Genomic DNA, 22,386 nt, shown 5'->3' on the forward strand with positions numbered 1-22,386 from the left:
GTTTAATGGTTGCAATTTAATGTAAATCATGTATCGTGTATGTAACTTATATTTGGAAGTGGTACATGTGGAAGTAGAATGTGTTATACACCTAACTTGTGTTTCATACACGAGTAATACATGAATTATTATAGACCGAAGTAATACATAAATTATTGTTATCCGTAGTATGATATTAAAAAATAAAAGAGTTTTGTATCACCTCAAATTTTACTACTAAACCTGTCTGTATTAAAAAAAAAAAAAAAATACAATTTTTTAAAATCGGACGTTTTAGGCAAAAATGTAATTTTCTCCCGAAAAATAATGTTAAAACAAAAATAAACAAAGTAATTAATAATCGAATATAAATAATTGCAAGCCTTAATTTCCAGTTTTTGCTCCTTATCCTTGCTCGTTAATTGCATCATCATTTGACGCTAGAGTAATTTTGCCTCTTCGAAGTTTCATTAGAAATTAGTATTAAGGTAGATCTGACAAACCCAACCTGAATTATAGGAGTTGGGTTGGGTTATTTTTCCTGAACCCAAATTGACTCGGTTCGATTTCGGGAGTAATTTTGCCTCTTCCAAGCTTCATTAGAAATTAGTATTAGGGGTGTAATCCAACCTGACAACCCGGACCAACCCAACCTGAATTATAGGAGTTGGGTTGGGTTATTTTTCCTGAACCCAAATTGACTCGGTTCGGTTTCGAGAGTAATTTTGCCTCTTCCAAGCTTCATTAGAAATTAGTATTAGGGGTGTAATCCAACTTGACAACCCGCACCAAACCAACCTGAATTATAGGAGTTGGGTTGGGTTATTTTTCCTGAACCCAAATTGACTCGGTTTGGTTTCGGGTTCATAGTTGAAACTTTGAGCTAACTCAATTTTCTTCTCTCGAACCCTTCTTCTCATTTTCTAAATAACTCAACCTTCTTAGTCGAAATTCTAAACTAACTCTGTGTGTCTGCTTAAATTGTCATTTCAAATATTTATTTTTAAAAAAATTATTTTAACAATATTTAAAGTATTTAGCAGTACATTCAACCCCGTCCCAACTAAATTATAGGAGTTCCGTTAATTTTCTGAACTTCAATAGATTCTATTATGTTAATTTGCTGAATTCGAATAGATTCTATTACGGTTTGTTGGACAAAATCTCCTTAGAAAAAGAAAAAAAAAAAAAAAAAAAAAACAATACTTCATGATTTGTTTAAATAAACAAAATATTATAAAAATAAAATCGGGAAAATCCCTAAAACTACGGAAGATGAATTAAATTATATAGCCGTTCGTATCGTCGACGGTTTTCCACGGTCAGAGCCAAATGGTCTTCGGAGCCGTTACCCCCGGCTTATTCGGACGCCAGCTGTCTCGCCCCCGCGGGATCATATATATCCCTCCCGCACTCACACTCTCTTCTTCAGGACACATTCTCACACTAGAATCAGAGCGCTCCATCAACGGCCTCTTCCCTTCCAAACGTTCGTTGCCGAATTCAAACGCTAGATAATTACCAAGCAATCGGAGCAAGAGAGAGCAGAATCGAAAGGAGTTTCTCGCCTGATCCCGGTGATGAAAAATAGAGGTAATGTAATTACATTTCGGTAATTTGGTCGTGACTACTCTATTCTAGGTTGAAATTTTAAAGGCACAGCCGGCTATTCCGATTTAGGGGTTTATTGGAGAATTTCAGAGATTATTCTGATTTAGGGGTTCACTCGAGCAACTTCAGAGGTTAATCGAAGGATCGTTCGTTCTTTCTCTTTTTTGCCTGTTATCGACACCTTTTGTATTTTTCGTGGTTTCGATTATGGAGGATTAGGGCGTTTTTAGTAGGTTCATTGTTCGTTCCCATGGTAACGTGATTATTGTCTAGGATTCTTCATTTCATTCCCCATCATCTTCTATCTCTTCTCTGTGTGAGGAGCCAGGGAACAAACCTGATATTCAAATTTATGTGTTGGCAGAAGAGAAGAGAACGGCGAACTCTTATGTCATTGAGATTGGTTCCGATATAACAGAGTGGGGAAGAACAAAGCAGTTGCTCTTGATGAAGTGATTGCTTGGGCAAAAGAAAAACAGTTGCTCTTGATGAAGTGATTGCTTGGGCAAAAGAAAAACAGCTGGTCCTGTCAATTCAGGCCGCTGGGAGATTTTCGCATCTGCTAGTAATACTGGTATGATTCCAAGCCCAAGGCTGTAGGAAGTAATTATTGTTTATAAGTTTATTTTTAGTTTCATTATTTGTTGGCGGTGAAGTTCTTTATTGATTTTCGGTTTTACAACTCTTAAAAAAAAGATGTACTGAAAGTAAATGATGAATCAAAAAGCCTAATATCATGAAGGTCGTTTTTCTTACGGAAGAATATAGTATCTTATCGGCACAGTTACCATTCTGTCGAGCCAGTTTAGACAATACAGTGTCTTATAGAACTTAGCCAGAATTGAAGGAAAAAACAGTTGACTTGTATTGTAAAATTTAGTGCCATGCACAATTGTTGTCTGCTTATTGATCTTTGGTTTACATTTGTTTGCTTATGGATTATGTCAGCATCTGACTGCAAGTTCTGGAAAGTTTGATTTTGAGATGTTATAGTTTTCAGTATTTGCTCGTCTTTCAATGTTAGTGTTTCCATATATCTTACAATAGTATTCCATTTTCTGAACTTGCACAGATTTGCATTTAGATTCATCTAAAACATCAAGGTAGATGTACATAATATTTGGGAGTCTGTATGCGGATTTATAGCTTCTTTTCCAGCTGCGGATGATTTGATGCACTTTTGAAAATTTTTTATTTATTGATAATTTGCATGTGATTTCAACACAAATGAAGGTTTTACTACAATTTCTGGACTAATTAGTCGTAAGGCCCTCATAGTTGAGTTGAGTGTTTGTTTGAAAGCTAGCTAACACAGTTGAGATTGAGGTTGAGGTTATCTTGTTGTCCTATGCATTTGTGCACACACTTACATTATGTAAAAGATACATTTAAGATTTTCAAACGAATCATATTTTATGAATGATGAAATTCGTTAGGTTGAATCATTTTGCTTTTCGACCACTTCAGTTTTTGAGAATGAGCTTTTGGATTCTGAATTTTCTCTTACGAACGAACATTCCTCTAGGTCATGATGATGAACGATATGAGATATATACTAGTGTCTGGATCAATTTTTGAGACTGATTTGAGTTTAAGGCAAAATGATGGCTATCAATTTGTTGAAATCGAAGGTAACTTTCTTTGTTCAACTTAATGATTTGTCTGCATTGAAGATCAATGCATAATTATTGTTTTCATTAATAATATCATGCAGGACGGTCAGGTTCATGTAAAGTTTGTTGTAAACAATCAGGGATGCATGAAATATAACCACACAACCCACTAAGGTAAGCCATTGCTTTTACAAAACTTTTATCATTCTATTTATCGGTCAAACTTTAACAAAAATAGTTGATGTTCACTTTTGATGGTTTCAAATTATCCGTTGATTAATAACCATGTTATGAAAATTTCAGATGGAAATGGAGGACATAGATGTAAATAATAAAGTTGAGGTCAAGGAATCCAACTCTAATTGCTACATTCAACACTCCATCACGTAAGAAATTTTCTATTTGATATCATAAACTACCTTATGTGTTGCCTAGATCTCACGAGAATTACGTTATTGGCAATGTTATAGTCCTAATAATGTAAGATTTGTATATTTAATCTTTATTATATCTTTGTTTTTTCTTTTTGATGATTCTTGTGTTCTACTGATATCATGTTTTTGGTTCAAGAGTAAACGATTAGAATGTTAAAGTTGAAAGGGTTCATGAGTAAGAAATTAAATTACGTTTTTCTATTTTATGAGTGTTTTAGGTAGTTAGTAAAACCGAGTAAAAAGCTAGACTTCTGCAATTATAATAAACCCCATGAATCTATCTCAATGTTCCAATTCGAGAGACAACGTAAAACTGAATGATCAAAAAATCCCATTTAAAATCAATCAAACAACTAAGAGCACATCATTGGTCATCACATACTCCACATTCGACATAAGAGAAACCATGCCACAGCGTATAGGCGAATTACCCACAAAAGTTGTAGAAAACGAATAGACCCAAGTAACAAAACAAACAAGAACAAAGGAAAAAAAAAACAAAATTCAGAAGAATCGTTCATGAATAAGAGGCAATGATGAGTGGTGAGGTGATGAAAGAGAGAAATAGGAGAAAGTGGTGGAAAAGTAGAACATGTCTTGTACGGGAAAGAACAAAAGGAACATCTAAGCTATGACCTTAAAGGAACAACCTTGATTATGTCAAGGTGTGTTGAACATAAAGATGATAAGCTCTACGTGATATAAGGAAACACAAGGATGACCAAGGAAGACTTGTCAATCTCAACCAAGGATGTTGAGAAGACACTCAAAAGGAACAAATGCTGAAACTAGAAAACGCCTTAAGGATTATGGACGACCCAGGGATGTTACAAGGATTAAGGAAGGCCTTGTTATACCGAGAAAAAAAGAACTTAAGACCCCACAAGTATGACCAAGGAAAACTTGTCAATCTCAACAAAGGATGTTGAGAAGACAGTAAATAAGAACAAATGTGGGAAGAAAAAAATGCCTCGAGGTAAAAGTTAAGAACTAAAGGCTACAATGGCTGATTATAAAGATTATGGAAGACGAAGAGTAGTTACAATGATTAATGAATAAAAGGAACATCCAAGATATGACCTTGAATGAATACCTTGGTTATGTCAAGGTTTGTTGAACATAAAGACGAGATGCTCTACGATATAAGGAAACACAAGGATGAAGAAGGAAGACCCATCAATCTCAACAAAGGATGTTGAGAAGATAGTAAAAAAGAATAAATGCCACAACTAGAAAATGCTTCAAGACATCCAAAGAACTTTAGGCCACCAGGGCTACTTATAAGGATTATGCAAGGCCAAGGATAGATACAAAGATGAAGGAAGACCTTGTAATACTGAGAAAAGAAGAACTTAAGACCAAAAGAATCCGCCTTGTACAAGAAGGAACAAAAGGAACATCTAAGATACGACCTTGAAGGAACAACGTTGATTATGTTAAGACTTGTTAAATATAAAAACGATAAGCTCTACAACTAAAGGCCACAAGGGCTGATTTATTAGATCATGGGCAACCAATGATAATTACAAGAATTAATGAAGGTCTTGTTATACTGAGAAAAGAAGAACTTAAGACCCAAAGAACCCGCCTTGTACAAGAAGAAACAAAAGGAGCATCTAAAATAACACTTCACAATCGCAACAAATGATATTGAGAAGACGTTCAAAAGGAACAAAGGTCGGAACAAGTACATGACTTGAGACATAAGTTAAAAACTAAAGGCCACAAGGGTTATTATAAGGATTATGGACAACCAACGAATCTTACAAGGGTTAAGGAAGGCCTTGTTATACTGAGAAAAGAAGAACTTAAGTCTCAAATAACCCGCCTTGTACAAGAAAGAACAAAAGGAACATCTAAAATACGACCTTGAAAGAACAACGTTGATTATGTTAAGGCTTGTTAAATATAAAGACGATAAGCTCTACAATATAGGGAAACACAAGGATGACCAACGATGACTTGACAATCTCAACAAAGGATGTTGAGAAGACAGTTAAAACGAACAAGTACATGCCTTAAGGCATAAGTTAAGAACTAAAGGTCACAAGGTCTGATTTTATAGATCATGGACGACCAATGATAGTTATAAGGATTAATGAAAGTCTTGTTATACCGAGAAAAGAAGACTTAAATTAAGGACTAAAAGTCATAAGGGCTGATTATAAGGATTATGGATGGCCAAGGGTAGTTACGACCTTGAAGGAACATCTTTAGCTACAACCTTGAAGGAACAACGTTGATTATATTAAGACTTGTTGAGTATAATGACAATAAGCTCTACTATATAAGAAAACACAAAGATGACCAAGGATGGCTTGACAATCTCAACAAAAGATGTTGGGAAGACAGTCAAAAGGAACAAATGTTGAAACAAGTACATACCTCAAGGCTTAAATTAAGGACTGAAAGCCATAAGGGCTGATTATAAGGATTATGGACGGCCAAGGGTAGTTACGACCTTGAAGGAACATCTTTAACTACAACCTTGAAGGAACAACGTTGATTATGTTAAGATTTGTTGAGTATAAAGACAATAAGCTCTACTATATAAGAAAACACAAGGATGACGAAGGATGGCTTGACAATCTCAACAAAAGATGTTGGGAAGACAGTCAAAAGGAACAAATGTTGGAACAAGTACATGCCTCAAGGCTTAAATTAAGGATTAAAAGCCATAAGGGCCGATTATAAGGATTATGGACGGTCAAGGGTAGTTACAATGATTAAGGAATGTTTTGTAATACTAAGAAAAGAAGAGCTTAAGACCCAAAAAAGCCGCCTTATACAAGGAGTAAAAGGAACATCTAAGCTATGACCTACAAAAAGAACAACATAGGAGGACTAATGAAGACTTGACAATTTCAACAAGAACTTGGGAAGACAATCAAAAGAAACAATTGTCGGAACAAGTACATGCCTTAAGACCTAAATTAAGGACTAAAGGCCACAAGGGCTGATAATAAGGATTATGGACGGCCAAGAGATGTTATTAGGATTAAGGAAGGCATTGTAATACCAAGAAAAGAACTTAAGACCCAAAGGACCCCCTATACAAGAAGGAACAAAATGAACATCTAAAATACGACCTTAATGGAACAATGTTAATTATGTCAAGGTTTGTCGAACATAAAGATGATAAGCTTTACAATAGAAGGAAACATAAGGATGACCAGTGAAGATTTGTCAATCCAAAGAATTCGCCTTGTACTAGAAGGAACAAAAGGAACATCTAAGATAAGACTTACAATCTCAACAAAGGATGTTGAGAAGAGACAGTTAAAAGAAATAAATGTTGTTACAAGTACATGACTTATGGCATAAGTTAAGAAATAAAGGCCACACTAGCTAATTATAACGATTATGGACGACCAAGGGTAGTTATAAGGATTAAGGAAGACCTTATTATACCGAGAAAAGAAGAACTTAAGACGCAAAGAACTCTCCTTGTACCAAAAGGAACATCTAAGATAAGATTTGACAATCTCAACAAAGGATGTTGAGAAAACAGTTAAAAGGAACAAATGTCAGAAACAAGTACATAGCTTAAGGAATAATCAAATAACTTAAGGCCACAAGAGCTTATTATAAGGATTATGTAAGGCCAAGGGTAGATACAAGGATTAAGGAAGACTTTGTAATATCAAGAAAGAAGAATTTATGACCCAAAGAACCAGCCTTTTACAAGAAAGAACAAAAGGAACAACATTGATTATGTTAAGACTTGTTAAACATAAAGACAATAAGTTCTACGATATAAGGAAACACAAGGATGACCAAGGAAAACTTGACAAACTCAACAAAGGATGTTAAGAAGACATTCAAGTGGAACAAATGTTGGAACTAGAAAATGTCTCGTGGGATAAATTTAGAATTAAAGGTCACAAGGGCTGATTATAAGGATTATGGACGGCCAAGGGTAGTTACAAGGATTAAGGAATGCCTTATAATTTCGAGAAAAGAAGAGCTTAAGACCTAAAGAACCCGCCTTGTACAAGAAGGAACATCTAAGCTACGACCTCGAAGAAACACGTTGATTATGTTAAGGCTTCTTGAATATAAAAACGATATGCTTTACGATATTGGAAAACACAAAGATGACCAAGGAAGATTTCACAATCTCAACAAAGGATGTTAGGAAGGCAGTCAAAAGGATAAATGGCGGAACAAGTACATACCACCTTATGGCCTTAATTTAAGAACTAAGGCCACAATGACTGGTTATAAGGATTATGGACACGCAAGAGATGTTACAGGGATTAAGAAAGGCCTTGTAATACCGATAAAAGAAATTAAGACTCAAAGAACCCATCTTGTACAAGACGAAACAAAAGGAACATCTTAGCTATGACCTTAAAGGAACAACGTTGATTATGTTAAGGGTTGTTTAACATAAAGATGATAAGCTCTATGATATAGGGAAACACAAGGATGACCAAGGAAGACTTGACATTCTCAACAAAGGATGTTAAGAAGATAGTTGAAAGGAACAAATGTAAGGAAAGTCTTGTAATACCGAGAAAAGAAGAACTTAAGACCCAAAGAGCCTTGTACCAGAAGGAACAAAAGGAACATCTAAGATAAGACTTGAGAAACTCAACAAACGAACAAATATCGGAACATGTATATGACGTAGGGCATAACCAAAGAAATTAAGGCCACAAGAGCTTGTTTTAAGGATTATGCAAGGCCAAGGGCAAATACAAGGATTTAGAAAGACCTTCTAATGCCGAGAAAAGAAGAACTTAATACCCAAGAACCCACCTTGTACAAGAAGGAATAAAAGGAACATCTAAGGTACGACGTTGAAGGAACAACATTGATTATGTTAAGGTTTGTTGAACATAAAGACGATAAGCTCTATGTTATAAGGAAACATAAAGGAAACATAAGGATGACCAAGGAAGACTGGACAATCTTAACAAAGGATTTTAAGTAGACATTCAAAAGGAACAAATGTCGGAAATAGAAAATGTCTCGAGGGATACGTTAAGAATTAAAGGCCACAAGGGCGGATAATAAGGATTATGGACGACCAAGGGTAGTTATAAGGATTAACGAAGACCTTGTAAATCGATAAAAGAACTTAAGCCCCAAAGAACCCGCCTTGTACCAGATGGAAGAAAAGGAACATCTTAGCTACGACCTTGAAGGAACAACGTTGATTATGGTAAGACTTGTTGAATATAAAGACGATAAGCTCTAAGAAAACACAAGGATGACCAAGGATGGCTTGACAATCTCAACAAAAGATATTGGGAAGACAGTCAAAAGGAACAACGGTTGGAACAAGTACATGCCTCAAGGCTTAAATTAAGGACTAAAAGCCATAAGGGCTGATTATAAAGATTATGGACAGCCAAGGGTAGTTACAAGGATTAAGGAATGTTTTGTAGTACTAAGAAAAGAAGAGCTTATGACCCAAAGAAGCCGCCTTATACAAGGAGTAAAAGGAACATCTAAGCTACGACCTCGAAAAAACAACATTGATTATGCTAAGGCTTGTTGAAAAAAAAAAGACGATATGCTCTACGATATAGGGAAACATAATGAGGACTAAGGAAGACTTGACAATTTCAAGAAAGGATGTTGGGAAGACAATCAAAAGAAACAATTGCCGAAACAAGTACATGCCTTAAGGCCTAAATTAAGGACTAAAGGCCACAAGGGCTGATGATAAGGATTATGGACGGCCAATACATGTTACCAGGATCAAGGAAGACATTGTAATACCAAGAAAAGAAGAACTTAAGACCCAAAGAACCCCCTATACAAGAAGGAACAAAATGAAAATCTAAAATACGACCTTGATGGAACAATGTTAATTATGTCAAGGTTTTTCGAACATAAAGATGATAAATTCTACGATAGAAGTATACAAAAGGATGACCAATGAAGATTTTTCAATCTCAACAAAGGATGTTATGAAGGATAGTCCAAAGGAACAAATTTTAGAACAAGTACATGCCTTAAGACGTAAGTTAAGAACTAAGTGTTACAAGGGCTAATTATAAGGATTATGGAAGACCGATGTAGTTACAAGGATTAAGGAAAACCTTGTAATACCAAGAAAAGACGAACTTAAGACTCAAAGAACCCGCCTTGTACTAGAAGGAACAAAAGGAACATCTAAGATAAGACTTGACAATCTCAACAAAGGATGTTGAGAAGATACGGTCAAAAGAAACAAATGTCGTTACAAGTACATGACTTAAGGCATAAGTTAAGAACTGAAGGCCACACTGGCTAATTATAAGGATTATGGACGACCAAGGATAGTTACAAGGATTAAGGAAGACCTTATTATACCGAGAAACGAAGAACTTAAGACGCAAAGAACTCGCCTTGTACCAGAAGGAATAAAAGGAACATCTAAGATAAGGCTTGACAATCTCAACAAAGGATGTTGAGAAGACAGTCAAAAGAAACAATTGTCGGAAACAAGTATATAACTTGAGGAATAACCAAAGAACTTAAGGCCACAAGGGCTTATTATAAGGATTATGCAAGGCCAAGGGTAGATACAAGGATTAAGGAAGACTTTGTAATATCGAGAAAGACGAATGTATGACCCAAAGAACCCGCTTTTTACAAGAAAGAATAAAAGGAACATTTAAGGTACAACCTTAAAGGAACAACGTTGATTATGTAAATGCTTGTTAAACATAAAGACAATAAGTTTTACGATATAAGGAAACACAAGAATGACCAAGGAAAACTTGACAAACTCAACAAAAGATGTTAAGAAGACATTCAGTAGGAACAAATGTCGGAACTAGAAAATGTCTCGAGGGATAAATTTAGAATTAAAGGCCACAAGGGCTGTTTATAAGGATTATGGACGGCCAAGGGTAGTTACAAGGATTAAGGAAGGCCTTGTAATACTGATAAAGAAGACTTAAGACCCAAAGAACTCGCCTTGTGCAAGATGGAAAAAAAGGAATATGTTAGCTACAACTTCGATGGAACAACGTTGATTATGTTAAGGCTTCTTGAACCTAAAGACAATAAGCTCTACAATATAGGGAAACACAAGAATGACCACAACAATCTCAACAAAGGATGTTTAGAAGAAAATCAAAAGGAGCAAATATCGGAACAAGTATATATGCCTTAAGGCATAAGTTAAGAACTAAAGGCCACAAGCGCTGATTATAAGGATTATAGACGACCAAGGGATGTTGCAAGAATTAAGGAAGACCTAGTAATACTGATAAAAGAATAACTTAAGACCCAAAGAACCCACTTTGTACAAGTCGGAAGAAAAAGAATATCTTAGCTACGACATTGACAATCTCAACAAAGGATGTTAAGAAGATAGTTAAAAGGAACAAATCTTGGAACAAGTACACGCATTAAAGCAAAAGTTAAGAACTAATGGCCACAAGGGTTGATTATAAGAATTATGGACTGCCAAGGGATGTTACAAGGATTAAGGAAGGCCTTGTACAAGAAGGAACAAAAGGGACATCTAAGCTACGACCTCGAAGAAACAACGTTGATTATGCTAAGGCTTCTTGAACATAAAAACGATATGCTTTACGATATAGGAGAACACAAGGATGACCAAGGAAGACTTCACAATCTTAATAAAAGATGTTAGGAAGACAGTCAAAAGGAACAAATGTCGGAACAAGTACATACCACCTTAAGGCCTTAATTAAGGACGAAAGATCACAATGGCTGAATATAAGGATTATGGACAGCGAAGGGATGTTACAAGAAATAAGAAAGACCTTGTAATACTGATAAAAGAAATTAAGACTCAAAGAACCCACCTTGTCCAAGATGGAACAAAACGAACATCTAAGCTACATCCTTCAAGGAACAACATTGATTATGTTAAGGGTTGTTGAACATAAAGACGATAAACTCTACGATATAGGGAAACACAAAGATGACCAAGGAAGAACATAAGTTAAGAACTAAAGGTTGAAATGAACAAATGTCGGAACAAGTACATGTCTTAAGACATACGTTAAGAACTAAAGGTCACAAGGGCTGATTATGAGGATTATGGACAGCCAAGGGATGTTACAAGGATTAAGAAAGGCCTTATAATATCGATAAAAGAAATGAAGACTCAAAGAACCCACCTTGTATAAGATGGAACAAAAGGAACATCTAAGCTACGTCTATTAAGGAACAATATTGATTATGTTAAGGATTGTTGAACATAAAGACAATAAGCACTACGATATAGGGAAACACGAAGATGACCAAGGAAGACTTGACAATCTCAACAAACGAAGACAATCGAAATGAACAAATGTCGAAACAAGTACATGTCTTAAAACATAAGTCAAGAACTAAAGGCCACAAGGGCTGATTATAAGGATTCCGACCAAGGGTAATTACAAGAATTTAGGAAGACCTTGTTATACTAAGAAAAAAGAAGAACTTAAGACCCAGAGAACCCGCCTTATACAATAAGGAACAAAAGGAACATCTAAGTTATACGACCTCTAAGGAACAACGTTGATTATGATAAGACTTGTTGAACATAAAGACGAGAATCTCTACGATATAGGGAAACACAAGGATGACCAAAGAAGACTTGACAATCTCAACAAGTGGATGTTTAGAAGATAGTCAAAAGGAACAAATGGCGGAATAGGTCGAAATAAATACATGACTTAAGGCATAAGTTAGGAACTGAAAGGGCTGATTATAAGGATTATGGACAGCCAAGGGATGTTACAAGGATTGCGGAAGACTTTGTTTTACCGAGAAAAGAAGAATTTACGACTCAAAAAACTTGCGTTGTACAAGAAGGAACAAAAGGAAGATCTAAAATAAGACTTGACAAGTTCAACAAAGGATGTTGAGAAGTCAGTCAAAAGGAACAAATGCCGGAACAAGTTCATGCATTAAGGCATAACCAAAGAACTTAAGGCCACAAGGGCTGATTAGGATTATGCAAAGCCAAAAGTAGATATAAATATTAAGGAAGACCTTGTAATACCTAGAAAAGAATAACGTATGACCCAAAGAACCCGGCCTTGTACAATAAGGAATTAAAGGAACATCTAAGATACGACCTTGAAGGAAGAACGTTGATTATGTTAAGGCTTGTTGAACATAAAGACGATAAGCTCTACGATATAAGGAAACACAAGGATGATCAAGGAAGACCTTACAATCTCTACGATATAAGTACATGCCTTAAGACATAAGTTAAGAACTAAAGGTCACAAGGGTTGATTATAAGGATTATGGACGGTCAAGGGTAGTTACAAGAATTAATGAAGGTCTTGTTATACCGAGAAAAGAAGAACTTAAGACCCAAAGAACCTTTCTTGTATAAGACTGAACAAAAGGAACATCTAAAATAAGACTTGACAATCTCAACAAAGGATGTTAAGAAGACAGTCAAAAGGAACAGATGTCGGAATAAGTACATGACTTAAGACACAAGTTAAGAACTAAAGGCCACATGAGCTAATTATATGGATTATGGACGGCCAAGGGATGTTACAAGGATTAAGGAAGACCTTGCTATATTGAGAAAAGAAGAACTTAAGTCCCAAAGAACTCACCTTGTACAAGAAGGAATTAAAGGAACATCTACGATACGACCTTGAAGGAACAACGTTGATTATGTCCAGGCTTATTGAACATAAAGGCGACAAACTCTATGATATACGGAAACACAAAGATGACCAATGAAGACTTGTTAATCTCAACAAAGGATGTTGAGAAGACAATCGAAACGATCGAATGTCGGAATTAGAAAATATCTTAAGACATAAGTTAAGAACTATAGGTCACAAGGGCTGTTTATAAGGATTATGGATGGCCAAGGGATGTTACAAGGATTAAGAAAAGCCTTGTAATATACCAAAAAGAAGAATTTATGACCCAAAGAACTCGCCTTGTACAAGACGGAACAAAAGAAACACCTAAACTACGATCTCGAAGGAACAACGTTAATTATGTCAAGGTTCGTTGAACATAAAGATGATAAACTCAACGATATAAGGAAAGACAAGGATGACCAAAGAAGATCAATTGATGGTTAGAAGGCACTCAAAAGAAACAAATGTTGGAACGGGCATAAGTTAAGAACTAAAGGCCACTAGGGCTGGATGGCAATGGGTAGTTCTAAGGATTAAGGAAGACCTTGTAATACCAAGAAAAGAAGGACTTAAGACCCAAAGAAACCTGCCTTATATAGGAACATCTAAGATACGACCTAGAAGGAACAAGGAAGACTTGGTAATTTCAAGAAGACAGTCAAAAGGAACAAATGTCGGAACAAGTCCATAGCTTACGACATAAGACAAGAACTAAAGGTCACAAGGGCAGATTATAAGGACATGCGGGGAGAAGTTCAAACCTATAAATGGACCCTCAATAAACTTGGAAGGACCAAACTAAGGACAAGTACCCTTAAACAAGATAAGAACTGTTAACTTTTGGGGATGAAAGTTCTTAAGAGGGGTAGAATTTGGAAGACACCAAGTAAGATTAAGACACTCGAGTAGGTATAAAGAGCCTAAACAAGTTTCACTAATTCGAGTTCCATGGTCCTTGGAGGGAAGATTTTTTTAAATTCCAATTGGAGACTAGTATCGGGTTCTTCAAAATTAAAGTGCCATAGTTAAACCTTTTGCCCCAAATCAATTCCTACAACTTCTAAATGAGTTTCCTAACAAGTTTCATAAAGATCCGAGAGTTGAGCCCAAACAAGTTAGGAAAATTCGTTCGTCCAAACCAGTTCCATTGAATTTTGGGCTGCCAAAGATGAGATTTCATGAAAACCACGAAGCTAAAGGAGCATCTGGATTAGAGGGAATCGAAGAAAGTTCATTACGGGCCAATTTGGAGCAAAATTGGGAGTAATCCAAAATTCAGTACCTTAATGTATTAGCTTCGTGGCAATGAGAGAGAAATTTTTCATGAAGAAATTGGGAGCTAAAGATGTCCATATTGTTCTACCCAATAAACTTAAGAATCAGGTGAAAAATGATTGAGAAGTTGAGAGATCAAACTTGAAATTGGGAGCATCCACGCGAATTCATCCTTCCAAAACTATTTCTTGAACTTGAGAAGAAGAAGATCAAGAGATTTCATGAAGGAATCGGGATGAGATAAGGTCGGATGGCCCCAACCAATAATAATTTTTTTTGTTTTGATCCCATGAGGATTAGTTTTCTACGAACTTCTATGGTTAATAACTTGAGCTATATGCATGCCAAATCGGCCCATTCAATTGAACCAGACCATGACTTGCCAGTTCAATTGAACCAGTCACGTACCCTTAAAATGTGACCTCTTGTTTTCATCAAACCTTTCTAGATTGGTTCTCATGAAATTCTTTTTGGTTCTTACAAAAAAAAAAAAAAAAAAAAAAAAAAAAAAAAAAAAAAACTTAAAAGACCCTTAATAAGGATTTGTGATCTTTCAAGAACTTCAAGGAACATGTTATGATCTTTACGATGCCATGAAATGTTTATGACTTATGAGCTTGGATTAGGACTTAAGAATTCATGTTAAGATTTATGCCATGATTGTGTCATAAGAATAACCTTGGAGCAAGAAACCAAGAACCCATGAGACTAAGAAAACATACTCCCAAGGACAAGAACCAATAAAAGAGTACAACACAAGCCCTAAACTCACCAAGACTTAAGGACATAAAGACATGAAGTGTCATAAAGAACTCATACATGGTATTAAAAGGATTAGAATATACCCCTAATGACCTTCTTATAAGAATTCATGAGGCCCATGAGTGATGTTATGACATATATGATGTTATGAATAACATATGCTCATAAGGACAATATGACGACACGAATAAAGACATAAGCTCACCAAGACGAGACATAAAAACATGAAATGTCATAAAGAACTCATACATGGTATTGAATGGATTAGAATATGATTGAGGTATGAACCATGATTCAAGTAGTAAAAGACTAAGATACCACTCATGACCTCCTTATAAGAATTCATGAACCCCAAGGGTTATGTTATGACATGTTTGATGTTATGAATAACTTATGCTCATGAGGACAATATGACGACACGAATGAAGTTAGGATGTGTTACAAGTATGTATTACTATCTGTTAGCTCTTAAATTTCAACTAATCAAGATGGTACCCTAAGGCCATGAATCTAGTAAGTAAGCTTAGCTCTTAATTTTCAAGTAATTGGGATGCTGCTATAAGGCCATGAATCAAGCAAGTAAGCTTGAGGTTAGCCCTTGATTTTCATGTAATCAATATGTTACCGGAAGACCATTAGGTTTGTAAGAAAGCTTTAGGTTAACCCTTCATTTTCAAGTAACCAACATTAAGGTAATGAATCAAGTCAAGTATGTTTACCACACACGTATGCCCTAAAGTTAAGTACTACTCCAACCTATGTCCTATGTGACCCTTGATCTCCCACCATGAGGTGCATCGTGACTCCATATTTTCCTCGTCTAGATGGGACGCCCTATGTTAGGAACATTTAGCAGGATTCCAAGATTCAAGATTCTCTCACTTAGATGGGATGTACTGTGCATAGCAGGATGTCAAGATTTAGGTTCATGATGTTCACCATCATGTGGCCTATTAGGTCTTCACGGAGAGTAGTGATGGGACTTGATAGGAATAGTTGTCGAGTTGAATACATGCCATGAGTCATGATACAAGAACCTAAGAAACCAAGATAAGTTCCTTGTTAGCACAAGTGAGTTTTAAGAGAAATCCTTAGAGCTCGAACTTAAGACCTCATGAACTTAAAGTAATGCTCCAGGATCAAAGGCTATGCCAAGAAGGATGGCACTAAAAAATGCACCACCCAAGTCTTGAGCCTACTATGACATCAAGACGGGTAGTTGCCACTTAAATGATCACATGACCGCTTCACAGAGGACACAGGAGATTGTTAGGGCCATCAGTTATTAGCCGAATTCGCATCTTAACCTAAGGGCATGTCAGGGCCACCATATGCCAAATTCAAATCTCAACCCAAGGAAACAACCTTGAAGGACCAATGTTGATTACATTGAGACTTGTTGAACATATGGAAAAGATGAGCTCTAAAATATAAGGAAACGCGAGGATGACCAAGGAAGACTTGTCATTCTCAACAAAGAATGTTGACAAGATAGTCAAGGGGCAAGTGTTGGAACAAGTACACGGCCTTAAGGAGACCTATATCATGACCAAATTTGGGTTTTGCTCCCGCTGGGATTAAGTTCTCCAGCAAACTTCTACAGTTAATAACTCAGCTATAGTGCACGTCAAGGTATGATATCGATCTCATTATCTTCCTTGATTCAGCATCTACGAGCTTCATGAAGAAATCAAGGCCAAGGGAATGTCGTTTTCAAATGGAGGAGCACTGGCACGAATCGTCTTCTTCCACTATCTGTGAAAGAAAACGATGACATTGTGCTGGTTCAGTTGAACCGGTCACATCAGCCTAAAATGTGACCTTCCCTCGGTTTATCTGAAAATTAGTCCCCTTCCAGACTAATTCTCAAGAAATTCTCTTTGGTTCCTGAAAATGCCCTCAAAGATGGACCTACTGAAATTTCTTTTAGCAATTCGAATATCGAAAGCTCGAGAACAGAGAACCCGAATGTCAACGAATCTAGACCAAAAGTTAATAAGGACCTAAACCGACGTTTTTCTTGAAAATCAAGTAACATTAAGATAACCTACTAAATGGATTTCGCTGCTCATGAACTTTTAATAGAAGGCTTAAGATGACATGTTAAGGATATGTATGAAGTTTAGTGGTCATTGGAGTTTGTTAGGGGGTAAACCGAGGATAAATGCAAGAGGACCAAAATGCCCCTGTTACCTAAGTGTTGATTTATGAACCAAATGAACTCTAAATGACTTATTGAATTATCTAACGGTTGGTGTTCAAAGATGAAGTCGACAACACCCTCATCGAACTCGCCTTCTACAATAAGGAACAAAAAGACTCTCATAATACAACCTTGAAGGAGCAATATTGATTATGTCAAGGCTTATTGAACATCAAGAAGAAGTTAATCTCTAAGATATAAGGAAGCACAAAGATGACTAAGGAAGACTTGTTAATCTCAGCCAAGGATGTTGAAAATTGAGAAGACAGTCAATAGGGGAAAATTTGGAACAAGTACACGATCTTAAGGCATAAGATAAGAACTAAATGCCACGAGAAAATTGTAAGAACATGGTGAGGACAAACCTATGAATGAACCCTCAAGAAACTTGGAAGGGCATAACTAAGGACAAATACCCAAAAGCAAGGTAAGAACAACGAGATTTTTAGGACCCCAAGTGAGGTTGAGACGTTTAAATTGCCCAAAAAAGATCTAAGGAATTCAAAAAAAGGATTAAGAGACTCAAGGAAGGTCATAGGGCAACATTTAGGGACAGGAGTGAGGGCTTGAGAGTACAAGGATGAGTGAAGGGTAAGAGTAATTACCAGGATTAAGGAAGACTAAAGAAAGAACTTAAGACCCTAAAAACCCGTCTTGTACAAGAAGGAACAAAAAGAACCTCTAAGATAATAGAACCTTGAAGGAACAAAGTTGATTATGTCAAGGCTTTTTGAACTTAAAGGAAGAAGATAAGGTCTAAGATATAAGAAAACGTAAGCATGTCCAAGGAAAATTTGTCAATTTGAACCAAAGATGTTTAGAAGACATTCAAAAAGGGTAAATGTCGAAACGAGTACATGGCCTTAAGAAATAAGTTAAAAGGGTAGATTATAATAACATGTTGGAAAAGGACAAACCTATAAAAAGACCCTCAAGCAATATGAAAGGACATAATGAAGGACAAGTACCCCAAGGCAAGGTAATAACAACAAACTTTGAGAATAAAAGTTCTTAAGAGGGGGAGAATTGGTAGAAATGTGATAAATTATCAAAGTTCCCCTGATGTTTTAATTATCCATGAAAATGTCCATGCATAGAAAAATCTTCCAACATTCGTTTTGAGTATGGGTCAGCTGGACAAAATCTTCCATATCTAAGATCCGACCGTTGGATTTACCCCAAATTTGGATATGTTCTAGAAGACTTGGCTGGTGTCCAAAGTTGAAGTCTGCAACACCCTCATCGGGGTAGATTTTTTCGCTGGACCTTGTTAGGATCGATATCAGTTGTTAGCTCTGATACCAATTGTTAGGATCGCTCAACAATGCACACACTTGATCAAGATGAACACAAAGAACAGGAGAGAGAAAATACAAGGAGGAATATTGGCTAAATGTTTTATTATTGACGACTTCAGTTATGTACAACAATAGAGGAGGGAGAGAAGTGCCTTTTAAGAGAACTGGCTAATGGGGTATATATATGGTTTCAATTTACTAAATATAGCTTCCAAAGATTTAAACCTACTAGATATAATCTAACAAATATATCTTTATCAAATCTTTACCAAATATCTCCCCTATATATCTCTATCATATCTTTACGAAATATCTTCCAAATATATCTCTACCAGATCTAACCATCAGGCTCTATATCCCAACAATCTCCCACTTGGAGACTGATCAAAATCAACACCATTCTAGATGTTTCAAGGTTGGTGCAAGCTTCATCTACCAATAAAGCTTCATCTACCAATAAAGCTTCATCTACAAATAAGGTGACCTGGGCAATGTATAGGTACAAGAGTATAGGCTAGAGAGTACAAGGATTAATGAAGGTCTAAGGTGGTTACAAGGATTAAGGAAGACCTTGTAACGCCAAGGAAAGAAGAACTTAAGACCCTAAGAACCCGCCTTGTACAAGAAGGATTAAAAGAACGAAGATAAACAAGAAGGATTAAAAGAACTACGGTTATTATTTCAAGGCATGTTGAACATAAGGAAGAAGATAAACACTAAGATATAAGGAAATGCAAGAATGACAATGGAAGACTTAAAGGAAATGCGGGGACAAAGGACTAAGTTGAAGTTGTAAGAGACCCAAGGAAAGTTAAGGAGACCCAAAAAAGAGATTCTCAATGCCCTAGCAAGGTTTGATAGGGATGGAAAAGGTTTGGAAAAGAAATAGTTAACTTAAAAGGTAAAAAGGTTGTAACACCAACGTTCATGACTTGTCAACTCAATAAAAGATATTGAGAAGACGGTCAAAGAGGGAAAATGGCTCAAGGCATAAGTTAAAGAACTAAAGGCCACACGGGCAAATTATAAGGATATGTTGGAGAAGTTCAAACCTATAAAAGGACCTTCAAGAAACTTGGAAGGACATAACTGAAGACAAGTATCCTAAGACAAGGTAAGAATAGTGAACTTTCAGGGACGAGAGGGGAAGAATTTGTAAGACCCCTAGTAATGTTAAGACACTCGAATAAGTTTAAGGTGTGCAAGAAAGGTTTAAGGAATCCAGAAAAAGGATTAAGAGACCAAAAGAAGGTTAAAGGGGTCCAAGGAAGGTCAAGGGTAGTTACAAGGATTAAGTACGACACCAAGAACAACTTAAGACCCTTAGAAACCCCCCTAAGTAAAAATATTGAAATAAATATGTAGCCAATATCTACCTAACTTCAGGCACTGCTTTTGTTGTTTTTATTATGTTTTACGTTTTGGTTTGTCTTCATTAGTAAATTGACTCGGTATACATGTTTATTCTTTATATATTTGTGTATGCTCTCACCATCGAACCATTCACAACTTAGTGTATTAGTAGGATCCTTTTGTGATGCACTCGTTAATAGAATGAGTTCTAACATCAAAGCATCATAAATTCTACTCTAATCACAGCGAATTGACACTTGATCAGCAGTAAAATTTATTTCTCTTGCTACTCAGCTGATGATTCGATCAAGATTTAAGAAGCTAGCTGACTATTCCCTAGAATTTAATTGTCCACAAGCTTCTTAAATCATGATCGAATCATCGGCTCAATAGCAAGAAAAATAAATTTTACCGGATCAATAACCAGTTCTTTATGATTAGAGTAGAATTTATGATGCTCTGACGTAAGAACTCTGTAACAAAGATGGTTTTCAATCTACAAAGCTTGAGTGTCACGTCCTAGTTCTATGCTCCCAAGTTCTTTGGCACTTGTAGCCTAAAAGACGCCATTGTTTTTGGTCCATTCAAACATAGTGAATGCATTTTACAGTTATACCATTGTTTTTGGTTCCTCCAGGCTATAGAAGAACAAAAAAATCTGCTTATCCAAAGTCATGTAAAGCTAAAAATATATATAGTAATGTTTTTTTTTTTTTTTTTTTTTTTTTTTTTTTTTGTACAGGATGCTGTGAAATCTGTTTGATGAAGATTGAGTGTGTCAAAGAAAGTCGACGTGAACCGAATATGCTATAATTTGAGAATCAAATGATACTCTTTTGACGGCTGTAATGGAGTGGGATTCTACAAATATCGACTCAGTTTGCTAATAATCTCTGGATGTGTATGGTTGGAGTAGAACAAGCCTTATTCTAAGACTTTGTGTGTTTGAGCTGAGATTCTAGGAGTGGTAGCTTTCCGTAGACCAATATGTAGTAATTAAGCGTCTTGCCCTACGCTAAGCTTCCTCTTTTTGTGTGGAGCTTCCCTTCTTTCGCTAACTCGCCGCTGTTAGCCTCTGAAACTTGGGCAAGACCTTGTGACTTTACTGTGCTCCTATATAAAGCTATAAGGAAAAGATCAAGTCTCGGGTCAGATCTAAGAGCGAAAGCAGTAGGTAAGGTTGGAGACCCACGAGGCTGGAGCTGTTCTCGATCTGGCCATGCGAATATAAAAGAATAATCCATTTTCCCCCGAAATCCTCCGGTCGTGGGCTGTCTTCTTAATAGCGAATGAAGTAGAGCCAGAATGAAGGGGTGATGCTCCGCCCACACAATTGATAGTATGAGAGGTTGTCACTTGGCTAGAAACGAAGAAAGCATAGAATGAAGATTGATGAATGAAAGAAGAAAGATTCTCTGTCAAGCCTCTCAGGAAGGGGAAAGCGGTATTCTAACATTTTTTACGAACTTGTCACTCTTAGGAAGATCTTTCTCGAAAAAGCCCTCATAGCCGAATATGCAAATTGAATCTCTTGGAAGAAAAGTTGGGACAATTTGTCGTTGGGAGGCTAGTCGAATTGTTGACCAGGGCCGTAGTTAGTTGAGTTGAGTTTTGGATTGGGTCAAAAAAAATCTTTCAACTCAGTCCAACCAGATCAAGTACACCCGTACCTAGTATATCCTCATCCTACGACAGTGCTTCGCGGCGGATGATTCGGAGAAGGATGTGAAATCGGATGCGGATTTGGACTGCTTCAGGGCTTTGGGCCTTTGGACTGTTCTTTTCAGAAGCCCAAGCCCATGTATAACATTTGGGCCAACTGCTGTCTTTGTTCTTTTAACCATGTGGGGGGGGGGCAGTATAGTAAATTACTGTTAAAGAAACATCCAGAAGAAAAAAATTGAACATTTAAATATATTGAGAATATAAATAAAAAGACCAGAAACCAGAGTACATACAACGTACTTTACTAAAAATAATGACACGAGAATAAATCCATACGATCAGGCGACACTTGTCAACTTCCCATTGGCGGGAAAAATAAGAACAAATGTATGGGTAGCTTATTTGGCAAAAGCTTCCGCATGTAATAATAATAATAATAATAATAATCCGACAAAGAATGTCTGAGAAAAAAAAGAAAAAAGGAAAAGAAAATCAACGGGAAACGTGAAACAGAGTACACAAATACAGAGATTTCCTCAGTTTTGTCTCAAAAAGAAAGCAAAGACTTGGGTTTAATAACAGCTTTTTTCTTGCTTTTCTTTTTTTTTTTTTTTT

The 22,386-nt window shown here is 36.3% G+C and overlaps 1 long non-coding RNA gene across 1 annotated transcript; it reads left to right on the plus strand.

Annotated features, from left to right (window-relative positions):
• Positions 1 to 1,274: 1,274 nt before the first annotated feature.
• LOC111789097 (uncharacterized) lies at positions 1,275 to 22,151 on the plus strand. The gene is made up of 6 exons (XR_015419793.1): positions 1,275 to 1,572; positions 1,955 to 2,164; positions 3,116 to 3,221; positions 3,305 to 3,377; positions 3,507 to 3,589; positions 20,849 to 22,151. It is a non-coding gene; the product is annotated as an uncharacterized LOC111789097 (long non-coding RNA).
• Positions 22,152 to 22,386: the final 235 nt, after the last annotated feature.

The sequence above is a fragment of the Cucurbita pepo genome, chromosome 2 (genome assembly GCF_057944985.1).
Source record: "Cucurbita pepo subsp. pepo isolate OVF chromosome 2, ASM5794498v1, whole genome shotgun sequence".
In the NCBI taxonomy this organism is placed as follows: domain Eukaryota; kingdom Viridiplantae; phylum Streptophyta; class Magnoliopsida; order Cucurbitales; family Cucurbitaceae; genus Cucurbita; species Cucurbita pepo.